The sequence below is a fragment of the Vombatus ursinus genome, unplaced genomic scaffold (genome assembly GCF_900497805.2).
Source record: "Vombatus ursinus unplaced genomic scaffold, bare-nosed wombat genome assembly UNPS02014163.1, whole genome shotgun sequence".
Taxonomy (NCBI): domain Eukaryota; kingdom Metazoa; phylum Chordata; class Mammalia; order Diprotodontia; family Vombatidae; genus Vombatus; species Vombatus ursinus.
In genome coordinates this window covers 479,627-493,691 of record NW_020953941.1, presented here as the reverse complement: position 1 = coordinate 493,691, position 14,065 = coordinate 479,627, and the positions used below count along the sequence as shown (strand labels likewise).

The window sequence follows — 14,065 nt, the reverse complement described above, 5'->3', positions numbered from 1 at the left end:
GATGTTGCAGTAATATTTTTCCCCCTTTGGATTCATTTCATCACTGGAAGCATTTTTGGACTGAAAAGAACACAGCCAAGGGATATGATAGAAAACAAATGAATAAAACTGTTGAAAACTGAGAGGTTTAGCTCTTAACTCTAACCATTGACCTTTTATAACAATATGGCAATGGATAAATTATTTAAATTCACTGTTTCAGATCTAGATTTGAATCCCCAATAAACTACTGATTGGCTAAGTGAGTGCCTTTGAAAATATCACTTTATCCCTCTGATTATTAAGCTTTAAAAGGATGTTTTAGAGATGAAAAGATCATAGGTTTAGAGTTGAAGAAGTACTCAAAAGTCTTGTAGCTAAATACTTTCCATGTGGCCTCAAGGCTGCAGGTTTCCCATCCTTGAACAAGGTTAAGTGACTTGGCCACAGTCACACAGCTAGAAAGTGTCTGAGGCTTAATTTAAACTCGGGTAGATGGGTCTTCCTGACTCCAGGACTGGAATGATATCCACTGTGCCACTTCACCGCCCCAAGGCATCTTCCAGCTCTACATCTTAAAACATCCATTCAGATTTCCTTTTCCTCACACATGTGAAACTCTACTCTTGAGTATGCAGCTCAAGTTAATATCCTTTACCTTTGGAGTTTAGGATGGCATGTTTTATTGCTCTGTGATATTGGGTAGTTATAGGATAGTTTTCTATACACAAAGCTTTGGGATAATTAATGTGTGAATTGACTGAAAATATTGTCTTTTTCTCTTGGGTCATACCCCATCCCTTGTTGTGGTTGAATTACAATTCATTTACTTGAGATAAAATCAAGAGTAGAGGAACATTCCTTTCAAGGACTACTGAGGAAAAAAAACAGATAGATTAAGGAACAAATAAGCAAAACAAACAAACAAAAAACAAAGAAAGGGCCAGGCAAGGACCAATATTAGCTCTAAGGAACAGATGGTAAGACAGATGCCTCTTTTCTCTCTGCAGAAAAGTATCACACTACAAATAGTGAATATGGTTGGTTCAACTTGATTGGTTTTTTTTTTCTATAAGTAGTGCTTCTGTGGTTTCTCTCATCTCCACCTTGAAGTTATAAGCCAGGTGAATAATCTGAGATACCTTCAAACTTTTAGGAAGAGAGCACTGGTCTTAAATATGTCATTAATCTAATTAATCACTTCGTTGGATCAATCAAGGTCAGCTTATATTTCTGTGGGGTTTTTTTGGTAATAATATTTAAACAGTAATAAAGTTTTTGTTTTTCATATTAGATAGGCTCTAAATTAGGATGGCTATTAAAATATGTTATTCATGTACCTGAAAATGCTTTCTTTATTTACACTGGAGATCTAGCTAGGAGTGGGATGGGGTACTTTGTTTCCACAACGAAGGAATGGAAAACAGTGAATTGAGAAATGTCTGTGATTAAACATCAAAGTGCATCAATAAATTTAAAAAGAAAGAAAGAAAATAAATTGAGGAAATTACAAAAGTGAAAAGTTAGCTATGTAGAAAAACATATACATAGCCTTCAACTCATTTGATCTGAAAGTTTCAAAATATAAAATATAAAATCTTTAATCATGAAGGAGAAAAAATGGAGAAATTAATATGATTCAAATTTTCCAAGGCTCTGTCTGGAGAATCCAAATTCCAACAGGTTTCATGAAGCTAGAAAGCTATGGTCAGCAAGATTAAATCTACACAGGGACCAGCCTTACTATGTTTTAAAAGAAGTTTTGATGCTGAGGTGATAGATCATTGTCAGTCACAGTAACATTTTGTTTGTTTGTTTTCTTAAGTGAAGAAAGATTGCTTCCCCAAAAACTTGCAAAGGTACATGAGGAACTAAGGGACCTCATCATTATTCCTTTTTTAAAAGCCTTTACCCTGCTTTTCATGCTTTCCTCCTCCTCATCATGTTCTTCCTCTTCCTCTTCTTTTGCCTCCCTCTCTCCCTTGCCAAATACCAAATGCCATGACATTTCTGTTTGTTTTTTTCACTTGGCTTTACTTATCATTTGCATCATCCCCCAACAGATTTTTTTTTAAATAGGAGAGGTTACTTTTCCCTTATAATAAACATATTAGATTTTGACAATTATAGTATTCCTTATTAAAACTGTTAAACTAAAACCAGATACTTTAAAATACATTAATGATAATTGTCCCTAGAAGTGGGGATATATACGTATGTACACACATACATACATACAAATTTGAATATATATATGTATATATGTATATACTTATATACATATAGGAGTTTAAGATATGTTCATATTATTTCAAGTAATGTTGTGATATTGAAACTGTAGATATAAATGGATATATTTACCTTGAAAAAGTATTAGCAGAGAGATAATTACATATTAGTTTTTTTTTTGGAATTCTATGACTTAAAGTTAGAAACTTCGGTTTAACATTTTATGATCAGTGTGCCAATTAAAAAGATCTTTTATGTTTTAAAAATTCTCTCAAAATGGATTTATGTGTTGTAAATATAACACATACCAATGATGATTTGTCCTATTCCACCTAATTTCAGATAAATTAATATTCTAATTTATATTCATCACCTACTCTAAATACATGGAAAATCAGAACAATGTCACAGAAGTTGTTCTCTTGGGACTTTTTCTGACCAAAGAGATGAAGACAATATGTTTTGCATTTTTCTTGCTCTGTAATTTTCCAATCTTCCTGGGTAACTTCATCATTTTCATCACTATCACATGAAGTCACCTGATTCAGCAACCCATGTACTATTTTTTGTGTCACCTGGCCCTCACAGATCTGGCCTATACTTCCACTATCATCCCCACACTGATCAGAGGCTTAGCTGCCAAGAGCAAAAAGATCTCCTTAATTGCTGTATGACTCAGCTTTCTGCTGCTCACTTGCTGGGAGGTGTTGAAATGTTTATCCTGATATCTATGGCCTTTGATCGCTACATTGCCATCTGTAAACCTTTGCACTACACAGTCATTATGAACCGGTGCAGATGTAACATGCTGATAGTGACTGCCTGGGCAGTGGCCTTTTGGCATTCCATTGCCCACCTGCTCATGGTTGGTTACCTTTCTGTAGCCCTAATCAGATTGACCACTACATATGTGATGTGAAACCCTTCCTGAAACTGGTTTGAACCAACACTCATGTTGTTAGTATCTTGGTCATTGCTAACAATGGGATGTTTGCTTGGTTACTTTTCTTGTCCTTCTTGTATCTTACATAGTCATATTATATAATCTTTGAACAGACTCAGTAGAGGGTAGGCCCAAGGCCCTCTCCACCGGTGGCTCCCACATCATGGTTGTAGTCCTTTTCTTTCTGCCCTGTGTCTATACCTATGTGCCACCTCCCAGTGACAACAATAATGAGAAGGAGTTTTCTGTGTTGTATACTGTGATTCCACCTATGCCGAACCCTCTTATCTATACACTGAGGAATACAGAAATGAAGAATGCCATGTGGAAGCTGTGGTGCCACAAAATATAATAGGATCAAAATAAAACATATAACATTGAACTTGATCTATCACTTGATACCATACTGTCAAAGTCAGTTTTCATATTCCTCAATTTTCTGGCATGAGTAGAATCTTAGAATCACCCCAAGAAATACCTTTGAAAAGATATGGGTTCATCTTGTCTAAATCATTGATCTCTGCATAACCCAGTAGCAAGAACAGGTAAGTGTATGTATGTGTATATATACATACATACATATATATATATATGTATATATATATATACACACACATATATATACACACACACATATATATGCATACATATATACATATACATACATACAATTTATACTAATTAAATATTTATTGAATAAATTAAATAATATCTCAGGATTGCAAGGATCAAAGAAAATGATGTGTTTTCTTGTTATCCTATCAAACCATTTAAGCCTCAATGTGAATTGATAATTTGTGAAATACTTGAATTATAAAAAGGAGGCAAGCACAACTGATTCTTTGAGTACTCTCTGGGAACAATCATGATGGCAGTGGTAAATGGGGCTGTAATCATTCTTTAATAACCTTAGAAGAAGTGGAGGTGAATAGCACAGAAATATAGAGACAAATAATGAGATTGGTAGAGAGGCAGATGCAATGGGGCAGGAGGTGGGATGGTGAAGGAAAGCAGGGAGTAATGGGGGAGGTGATGGGGAAAGAGAGAGGCAGAGTTTCATAAAGTCATCAGCCTTACTCTCTCTTCCAGAATCATTACAGTCCAGTAGTAAGAAAGAAGTCAAGAAGTCTAGGGATGGTCCAGGATGCAGTGGATGACTGCATCATTGATGTCTGACCAAGTTCTAAAATGCTCCACAGCACTAGCTTCAGCTGCCCTCATGACTTTTGGAATGAATTCTTCTCATCAGCCCATTCTGAGGAGAATTCTTCTCATGCTGGAAGTAGACACCCGTCATTCCCAACTCACTCATGAGTTTGAGGCCCTTCAAGTACCCTCAACCTATTGTAGCCTATCTACCAATATAGTTATACTGGGGTGTGGCCAGTGCACATTCTACAGCTCTTGAAACCACAGGTGAGAGTTGAATTCCAGGTAGACACTAAAGGTGAATGAGAGGCCCTGAGAAAGAGTTGGCAAGCCCTCACACCAAAGGTGCCAGTTTTCCTTGAACACCACATATACTCAACTGATTTGTAAACTTGCTATACTTGATGTGGTCTAGAGGTTAAGGGTCCTGGAATCCCAAAATCATGATACCCGGGTCCTGCCCGAAAGAATTTGACCCAAGCCTTCTTGCAGCTGAAAATGAAGTTTATTGAAGATTTGCCATATTAGCTAGTGTCTTAAGGAATCTGAGCATCTGTGGGCTATTGGCTAGATTGTGAAAATCTGAGCCTCTTAATGGAGACAAGATGGACGTTATATAAAGAAAGATTGTGGGAAGCATCCAAGTAGTCTATGAGGTGATAGAATTCCCAAGGGTTGGAAATGGAGCCTAGGTAGGACCAAGGGTAGGAAATGGCCAGGGGCCATAGGGAGGCAAGACAAATGGAGGGGAGATTAGGTGTCCATAAGGTAATAGAATTCCCAAGGGTGGGAAATGGAGCCTAGTTGGGACCAAGGGTGGGAAGTGGTCTAGGGGCCAGAGGATTTATTTCTGAGGCTCAGATTCCAACCCCGTCATACTGACAAGAAGGGGAAGGAATTCAAGTAGACCAGAACAAGATACAATTTTAACATGCAAAGAAATCAAATTAAAATGATACAATGACAAATGTGAGGTTTAATCTGTATCCTTTGTACAGTACTGAAGCAGGTTCTGAAAAAGAAAAAAAAGTCAGAGTTTCAAGTTGTGATGGATAATTAGAGGTGATTTTCCAACACCAAGATGACTGTCTTGCTATGAATCAATGTAAATCTCTCATAAAAGAAAATTGAAATTGTACCTGGAGCTCTATGAAAGGGACTGAGTGAGGAATTAGGATGGAAGAACTAGATTTGGAAGAACTTTGCTCAGGGCAAGAAATTAGTTAGACTTCAATCTGGATATTGATTGGATTATGAATAAGGACTAGAAGAATGTTAAATAATTATGTTGTATCAATGAGCCCTGGTAAAAGGAATCATAGAATTATAGATAAGGAATACTGAACAAAAGGACAATAGATTGCTTTAATCACCACAATATCCATGACAAAAGGTTATTCAGCTTTTGTTTAAAGACCTCTTTGAGAGAAGAAGGAAGTCACTATATCCAGAAGTAATCCATTCAACCTCTGATTGACCGTATTCAGTAAGGATTTATTCCTTCCATGAAAACCAAAATTGTTATCTTTGAACTTCTACTCATTTTCCTAGTTCTACATGCTTTGAATAAAATCTAAAATCTTTTGATTAAGAAATGCTTTCTCAAAGCTGGGAAACAATTTTTTTCTTTAAAGCCAGTGTCTCTGAAAAAGTTCTCATTACCCAAATAGATAGAGAACTGAGTCACATTTATAAGAATAAAAGTCATTCCCAATTGACAAATGGTCAAAGGATATGAACATGCAGATTTTAGAAGAAATTAAAGCAACATATAGTCAAATCAGAATGCTCTAAATCTCTATTGATTAGAGAAATGTGAATTAAAACAACTCTGAGGTACCACCTTACACCTATCAGATTAGCTAACATGACAAAAAAAGAAAATGATAAATAGTGGAGAAGAAGTGGGAAAATTGAGATACTAATGCATTGTTAGTGGAGTTGTGAACTTCTCCAACTATCATTCAGGATAGCAATTTGGAACTATTCACAAAGGTCTATAAAATTATGCATTTCCTTTGATCCAGCTACTAGTTGGTACTACTAGTTCTTCATCCCAAAGAAATGATAAAAATAGAAAAAGGGCCCACATGTACAAAAATATTTATAGGAGGGGTGTATGTGTGTGTGTGTGTGTGTGTGTGTGTGCGTGTGTGTGTATTCTGTAAAAGAATTAGAAATTGAGGGGACACTTATCAATTGGGGAATGACTGAGCAAATTGTGGTATATGATTGTAATGGGATACTATTGTGCTTTAAGAAATGATGAGTAGGCAGATTTCATAACAACCTGGACTTACATGAACCCTGCTGAGTAAAATAAGCAGAACTGGGAGAATATTGTGTGAAGATCCACTATGATAGACTTAGCTCTTCTTAGCAATATAATGATCCAAGACAATTCCAAAAGACTCATGATGGAAAATGCTATCCACATCCAGAGAATGAACTATGGAGTCTGAAGGTAGATTGAGACATATTATTATCATTTTTTTTCTTGTTTCTCACGGTTTTTCTGTTTTTGTTCTGATTCTTCTTTCACAAAATGACTAACGTAGAAATGTGATTAAAATGATTGCACATGTATAACCTATGCCAGATTGCTTGCTGTCTTGGGAGTGGGGAGGGCAAGGAAGGAAAGAGGAAATATTGGAACTCAAAAACTTATAAAAATGAATGTTGATAACTGTTTTTATATCTCATTGGAAAAAAAAATAAAATACTATTTACAAAAAAGAGAAAACTTTCAAATTCTTGAAGACTGCAATTATGCTCATCCCTCAAGTTTCCTTTCCTACAGGAAAACAGTAAGAATATACCATTTCTTCAACCAGTCATTGTAAGTCATGGTCTTGAAGTTCTTCACCATTGTGGTTACCATTATCAGATTGTTATATAGCTTGTCAATATTACCAGTAAAAAGTGAAACCCAGGAGTGAGCACAGTAGTCCAGGTGCAATCTGATCAGGGATGAGTTCGGTTGAAATACCACCTCACTAATTGTAGATATACCTCTTATAGCAGTTTATAATTATATTGGATTTTTTTCCCTTTCCTTATTGTACTTCTATCTCATAACATACTTATGGTATGCTAAAACTCCTGAATCTTCTTCAGGTGAAATATTGAATATTCATGACTCCTCAATTTGAACTTTTTTATCTTTGAATGACTTAATAGCTCTGACACATGAAATAACAAACCTTGCTTCCTGAGGAATGATGAAACATGCTACATACCTCATAGCACAGAGATGTTAATCTTTATTCTATAATAAGAAATATTTTTTGGATATGACAATTGTGGTATTTGTTTTTTTTCTTGATCATAAATGTTTCTTCCCAGTTATTTGTTTTTTCCTTCCTTTTCTTGCTTTTTCCCAATGGAAAAGGGAGATAACTGAGGTGATAAATAAATTCTTGTTAATTAAAAATATATAAGAAAAAAGAAGCAAAAAAAATCAACATGGGTCTATACAGGACAATCTCAAAGCAATTTCCAAAAGTTGTTCCTCAAAGATTTGATACTCAATGTTGAGTTGGATATTTAAAAGACTTGTGCTCAATAACTCTAAAATTTACAAATTCATTTGTTTTTCTATAGAAACCAGGAAGATTTGAAGCTGAAGGCAATGTCATTAATATGTACTTATGTGTTTGTAAATATATATATATGTATATGCATATGTACATGTATATATACCTGCATATATATGTATAATGCATATGTAAATAATTGTGGCATAAAGAAAGCTCTTATGGTTTTATAGGGTAATTGAATTTCCCATTAATATTATGCCATATTTCAGTGCCAGTCTTGATATTTGTTTCCCAAAGTTCTTACCTATTATGTCCTTTCTTTCAAAATGGTCTAGAGTACTCTCCTAGAACAGATTCACATTTATTTTCCCTCTGTTTACTTTGATCTAAATATTCTCTGTCTTGGCAAGCAGAGAAGGAGAAGGAAAACCACCAGCCCCAACATCATCATCTCTTCTTTCTGTACTCTGGAAGAGCAGAAGGGAAAAGAAGTAAAAAAAAAAAAATCCTTCGCAAGAGCAGAGTTCTGTGTTGGTTTTTTTTTTTTTGTCCCCACAGTTGACTCTCTTCTTCTCTGCCAAGAATGATTCCTTAGATCTTGACTACAGAGTTGGATAGTTTATTTGAAAGGACACTACGTTTTTGATATTTCAGCCATTCAAAAGCTAAACACTAGAATTTCATAAATTTAGACAAGGAGCTCTTTCACACTATAGAAATGAGTAAAGAAGTTTAAGCACTGTTTTTATTGACTTTCTAAACTCAGTTTTGCATACACTATAATATTCACAAAAGCCACACACTGTGTGAATTCTTCACTTATTCCATCCTTTACAACTTATAAAATGATAAATTCAAAATCTGAAATGATGAAAATGTGACTATTCTACATCTGAAAAGGGTAAAGCCTTGATATTTCATATTCTCTTTTGCCTGCCCCTTAAATTTTGGAATGTTATAAATTGGTATACAGTGTTCAGGTTTTCTTCAAGTACCTTGATAAACCCTTGAATACAATGATATGATAAGATTAATGAATAAAGAAAGTTGATGGGTCATAATTTTGAAAGATGCTTTATAGTGGGTAAGAAAAGTGTTTGAGAAACCTATTAAAAAAGCTAATGCACTAAGTCAAGTTCATGGGAATGGGAAACTATAAGAGGGTGATGTCAGTAAGAATAGATTTAGATGAATGTGGTGGATAATTCAGAAGCAGAATATTCAATACAGGAGGTTATGGGAAAGGAAATAGTGATAACCATGATACTGAAAATGATAATGATAATAATGCACATTTATATATTGTTTTTAAACAATATATAATCTTTTTAGAAACATTATCTCATTTGATCATAACAAAAATGCCATGAGGCAGGTCAGTCACTATACTAATGTCTGAGAGTATAAATATAAAATAAGAGTCTCTCCCCTCAATTAACTTGCATTCTATTTGGGAGAAATACTATGAATATGTATATTCTAGTACATGAATGACTTAATATCTCTGACACATGAAATAATAAACCTTGCTTCCTGAGGAATGATGAAACATGCTACATACCTCATAGCACAGAGATGTTAATCTAAATGCATAGAATAAGAAATATTTTTTGGATATGACAATTGTGGTATTTGTTTTTTTTCTTGATCATAAATGTTTCTTACCAGTTATTTGGCATCTGTTTTGTGTGTACCTTCAGACTCCATAATTCATTCTCTGGATGTGGATAGCATTTTCCATCATGAGTCTTTTGGAATTGTCTTGGATCATTATATTGCTAAGAAGAGCTAAGTCTATCATAGTTGATCATCACACAATATTCTCCCAGTTCTGCTCATTTTACTCAGCAGGGTTCATGTAACCAAAATAACCAGTACATGCATATGTACTGGGTATACCAAAAGTCAATGTCTGCACTAAGACTTTTTGACCACCCTGTAAAAGTATACACACACACACACACACACACACACACACACACACACACAAACTAAATATTACTGCTATGTAAATAAATAATACCAAGACTTAAGGATTTTTTAAGGTATTCACCCACAGTCAATTCAGTTCCATACAGGTATCAATCCAAAGCTAAATACATTCTCTTGAGCAGGGTGGGGCAATGGGAACAGCAGAATCTTTGCAATTGAACTGGAGATAAGTATGAATTCACAGGGTAGCTAGGTGGATGTCTAGTCATGAGGTTTGCCTGGTGGTCCCATCAAGGTTAGATGGAATCCTTGGCCCAAAGTGGTAATGGAGGGTTAGACACATTTGATATATTTATCCTTCTATCACCAGATTGACCACAGAGCTAGCAAACATTTGAGCAAAGATAATCTTGCTGAGTTCAAGTGTAGTACTCTAAGAAAACCTCAACAATGAACACTAAAGTTTCTAAAATAGGATAATGGGAGCACAACTGACTAAAATAAGTAAATCAGAATAAAAAAAAAGGAGGTACAAATTCAGTTTTGAAAAGGTTTACTTTAATGCAACCATAAGACATGCAGAGGGAGATACCTAGGGAACAATTGGAAATGAGTATCTGAAGTTCAGGAAACAGGTTTGGCCTGGAGATAAAATTGTGTTATCATCCACAGAAATGGGATTTTGATTTTCAGACAGAAGACAATATAAAAGATTTGAAGGGAGAGGGAGCTACTAGAGGGTAAAGGAAAAAAAGCATCTATGGTAAGGCATCAGGAAGTGGAAGACTGTCTGAGATAATAAATGTTAGAGACAGTGGCAAGAGAGGAATGAAAACCAAGACAATGTGATGTATCACAGAATTAAAAAAAAAAGAAACCTAGAGATATAATAGAGGAGAAGAACATTCAGTTGAGTCAAATACTGCAGAAGTCATGTAAGAATGATTTGTTGACAAGTATGCTACGGTCAGTATTCAAGACAGCAGTTACTTTAGAATATTGGGAATAAAAACAGATGCCAATGAGTTTTGTATGAATTGTTTTTTTAAAAGTGAGTTTCTGTCCCTAGGTATTGTTGTAATTGACAAATTGCAGGGAGGGGAGAAGAAACCCAGCTGAAAATTTCAGTATCTCTTTGTATCATGTCATAAAAAGCTTTGTTGACATGGAATCTCCCGATGTTCTTTTGAAATTTTATTAAGGAGGTGTTATTAATTGTAATATATATTAATACATATATATATATTAGTATGCTGCATATTATATAAGTAAGATATTAAGTACATTTTTGAGTAAAGGACTTTGAATGCCAAAAGTTTAGTGTCTGATATTCATATTCATGAAGAATCCTGACAGGAACCAAGAAACAAAAAGGAAAAAAAAATATTTCCCCCTACACTAAAGTTTGCTGCTGTACTCTAAATAGTCTAAAAATCTGGCTGCTTCAAAATGCCTCTGGGAATGCATTCCCTGGTTCCACATGTACCATTAAAAGCAGAGAGTGCTAGACAAAAGTGTCTTAGAAGACTTTTTTTTCAGCTTAAAAAACTAATGTCTAGTCTTCTAGCCTGGGACTTAAAGTGTCTGTTTGTGTTCTCTGGGATCCTATCTGGGAGAGAAGGCAGATTTCAAGGTGACAAATCCTCTTGCAATTCAAATGAATTCTTATCACCCTGAATAAGACCATTGTCTCTCAAGTGGTGCAAAAAACAGTGTTGGGATGGCTTGGGGCAATAGACAGTCTTGAGATCCTCTTTTGAGACACCACAGGATTTCACATCTTTGTGTAGTGACTACCCAGGGAGAAGTCAAGATTTCATGCTCCAGGTTTGGTTTTCATGAGTGAACATCAATCAGGGATGAATCTACCTTGTTATATATGATAATGTAAGATAATTTTTTTTTATCTCCCTTCATCCCATCATATTTTATATTTCTCTTCACTCCTTTCTTCCCTATTCTATCCCTATATAAGAGTCAGATGACTCTTAATACCACAAAACATGTCAAACACACAACTTCTATTTATACCTACTCCCCTAACATCAACAACTATGGAGCAAACTTGGGAATTGACTGACTGACTCTTTTGTTTGACAAGATTTCAGTTACAGTGAGTACTTTGGTATAGCACTTGAAATTTTCCAAAGCCCTTTCTCATATATTGTCTGACCTGATTATTATATTCCAGTCATATGGGTGATTTTTATCCACCATTTTTTAGATATGGAAGGTGAGGCTCTGAGTGATTGAGAGTTACATTAGATCATGAAAGAAATTTTACAATAGTCAGGATTATATCCATGTCTCCTGATTCCAGGATATTTCCATCATGGCAGTTCCTTTTATCTACCCTGAAGACACATTGTACTAGAGCAGGGCTTCTTGACTTGGAATCTACATACATAGAAAAAGACAATGAATAGATATCATGGAATCCATGAACTAGGATGAGAAAAGCTATCTCTGTATCAACTAATTCCTGATTTTAAAAAAATTCCTTCAATTATTTCAAAACAACATTCTAAAAAAGGTTTTATAATTTACACCAATGGACAATGAAATATTTGGCATATAAAAAGACTAAGAAATCCTCAACTAAGGGGAGAAATGTATGTAACCTAATGAGTTTTTAGTCATCTCCATAATTTTTATACAGATACCACTTTGGTCTTTTTTTATTTTTATCTCATTAAATAGTTCACACAAAAAGGGCATTCTATTAAAATAACCACACACTTACATCTCAGATTCAAATCCATGAAAAAAAAAATAACAGCATGTCATAATTAAAGAAGAAATAGTGTTGTTTTCCTTTGGAACATTTGATAAACTCTATTTTTTGTTTGGAGTAAAGAACATTGTATATGGGCCCTAAAACCTGAGTTTGAATCCAGTTCTGACATTTGATAGGCATGTGACACTGAAAAGTCACTCCTCACTCTGAGCTTTTATTTCCTGACTTGTAAAATCTGGAGATTAACTCCAGATTAACAGAGAATTCTCTGGCAACTTTCAAGTCCTTTGTAATTTAAATGAAACAAAATTCAGTTTTCTAGAAAGGTAAGGAGAAAAACAATAGCTTCCCCATTGTGATATTGTTCCCTTATAAAATGTCTAAAACCGTCAGAAATAATACATAGGTAAACATTCAGTATGTGGACTCTATTTTGGAAGATACAGGAATTTAATGGTCCCTTCTTGCTGTAACTGCTCTAGCCCTAAACCCAGGACATATTTTACTCATTAAAATTTATTCCTAAACTAGTATCCACATGGAGATTTGGAAAAGCTTTCAAATTCTCAAAATAAGATGAACAAGAGTTATGCAACACATTTATTCTGAGTGGTAACTCAAGTACTTGTGGACATGTCCTTTCCAAGTGACCTCTTGACCCTTTTACTCAAATGCGGACAGACTGAGATACCTGCATGTCTTGGCCAAAGCACAAAACAGGACACTGAGTCATGAAAGATGGGGGGGGGGCGGGGAGGGAGTTTTACCAATAGTGTTATAAGAATTGTATTTTAACTAGAAGTGCCAAAAAGCTCTCTACCCCAAATAAACACTCCTTTTAATATATTACTACTATTATAATTTGTAGTAATCTCTCATTTTTGATTCTATAATGATTATAAAATGAATACAACCACTGCTACTGGAAAGGAATGGCTCTCTACTGCCCTGTGACTTCCTCATTATTCCTGTAACTATTCAAAGCAAAGTATGCTTTCCGGGGTAACACTACTCTCTAAATATTTCTTGATTATTAGAAAATAAGATCTTTGAGAGCATGAATTATCTTTTTTATCCAAGTTTTTAGTATAGACTTAGTCACATATTAGGTACTTACTGCATACAAGTACATATTGCATTAAGTACCTACTGCATAAAAATTGAAAGACAATGTTGGGAAGTGAGGAGAGATGTGGCCTCAAAGCAAGGAAGACATGGGGTCAAGCCCCAGTGCTGACACATAGTGTAGACCTGGGCAATTCATTGAAGCTTTCAAGGACTCAGGGAATTCTAAAACAATGTCTAGTGCAGTTATCCATATGTATTGAAAAGGAGTGATCCTCACTAAGAATTCCTTACAGTGATAAAATCATAGATTCAACCTAACAACAACAAAAGTAAGTATGACTCACAGCACTGGACTATAGTATTTTTCTTTAAATCAGTTCTTCCCCTTTTGTTCTTGTTGTTATTATTTATTTTCAAATGAATGTACTTCAGAAACACAAAATGTTTATATAGATTTTTACTTTGCAGAAAAACAGGGAAAGGATAAGT

General features: G+C 34.8%; 1 pseudogene; it reads left to right on the top strand.

The window, feature by feature from the left end:
- The first annotated feature begins 2,594 nt into the window (after window positions 1-2,594).
- On the top strand, window positions 2,595-3,503 carry LOC114041007 (annotated as a pseudogene).
- The last annotated feature ends 10,562 nt before the right edge of the window (window positions 3,504-14,065 follow it).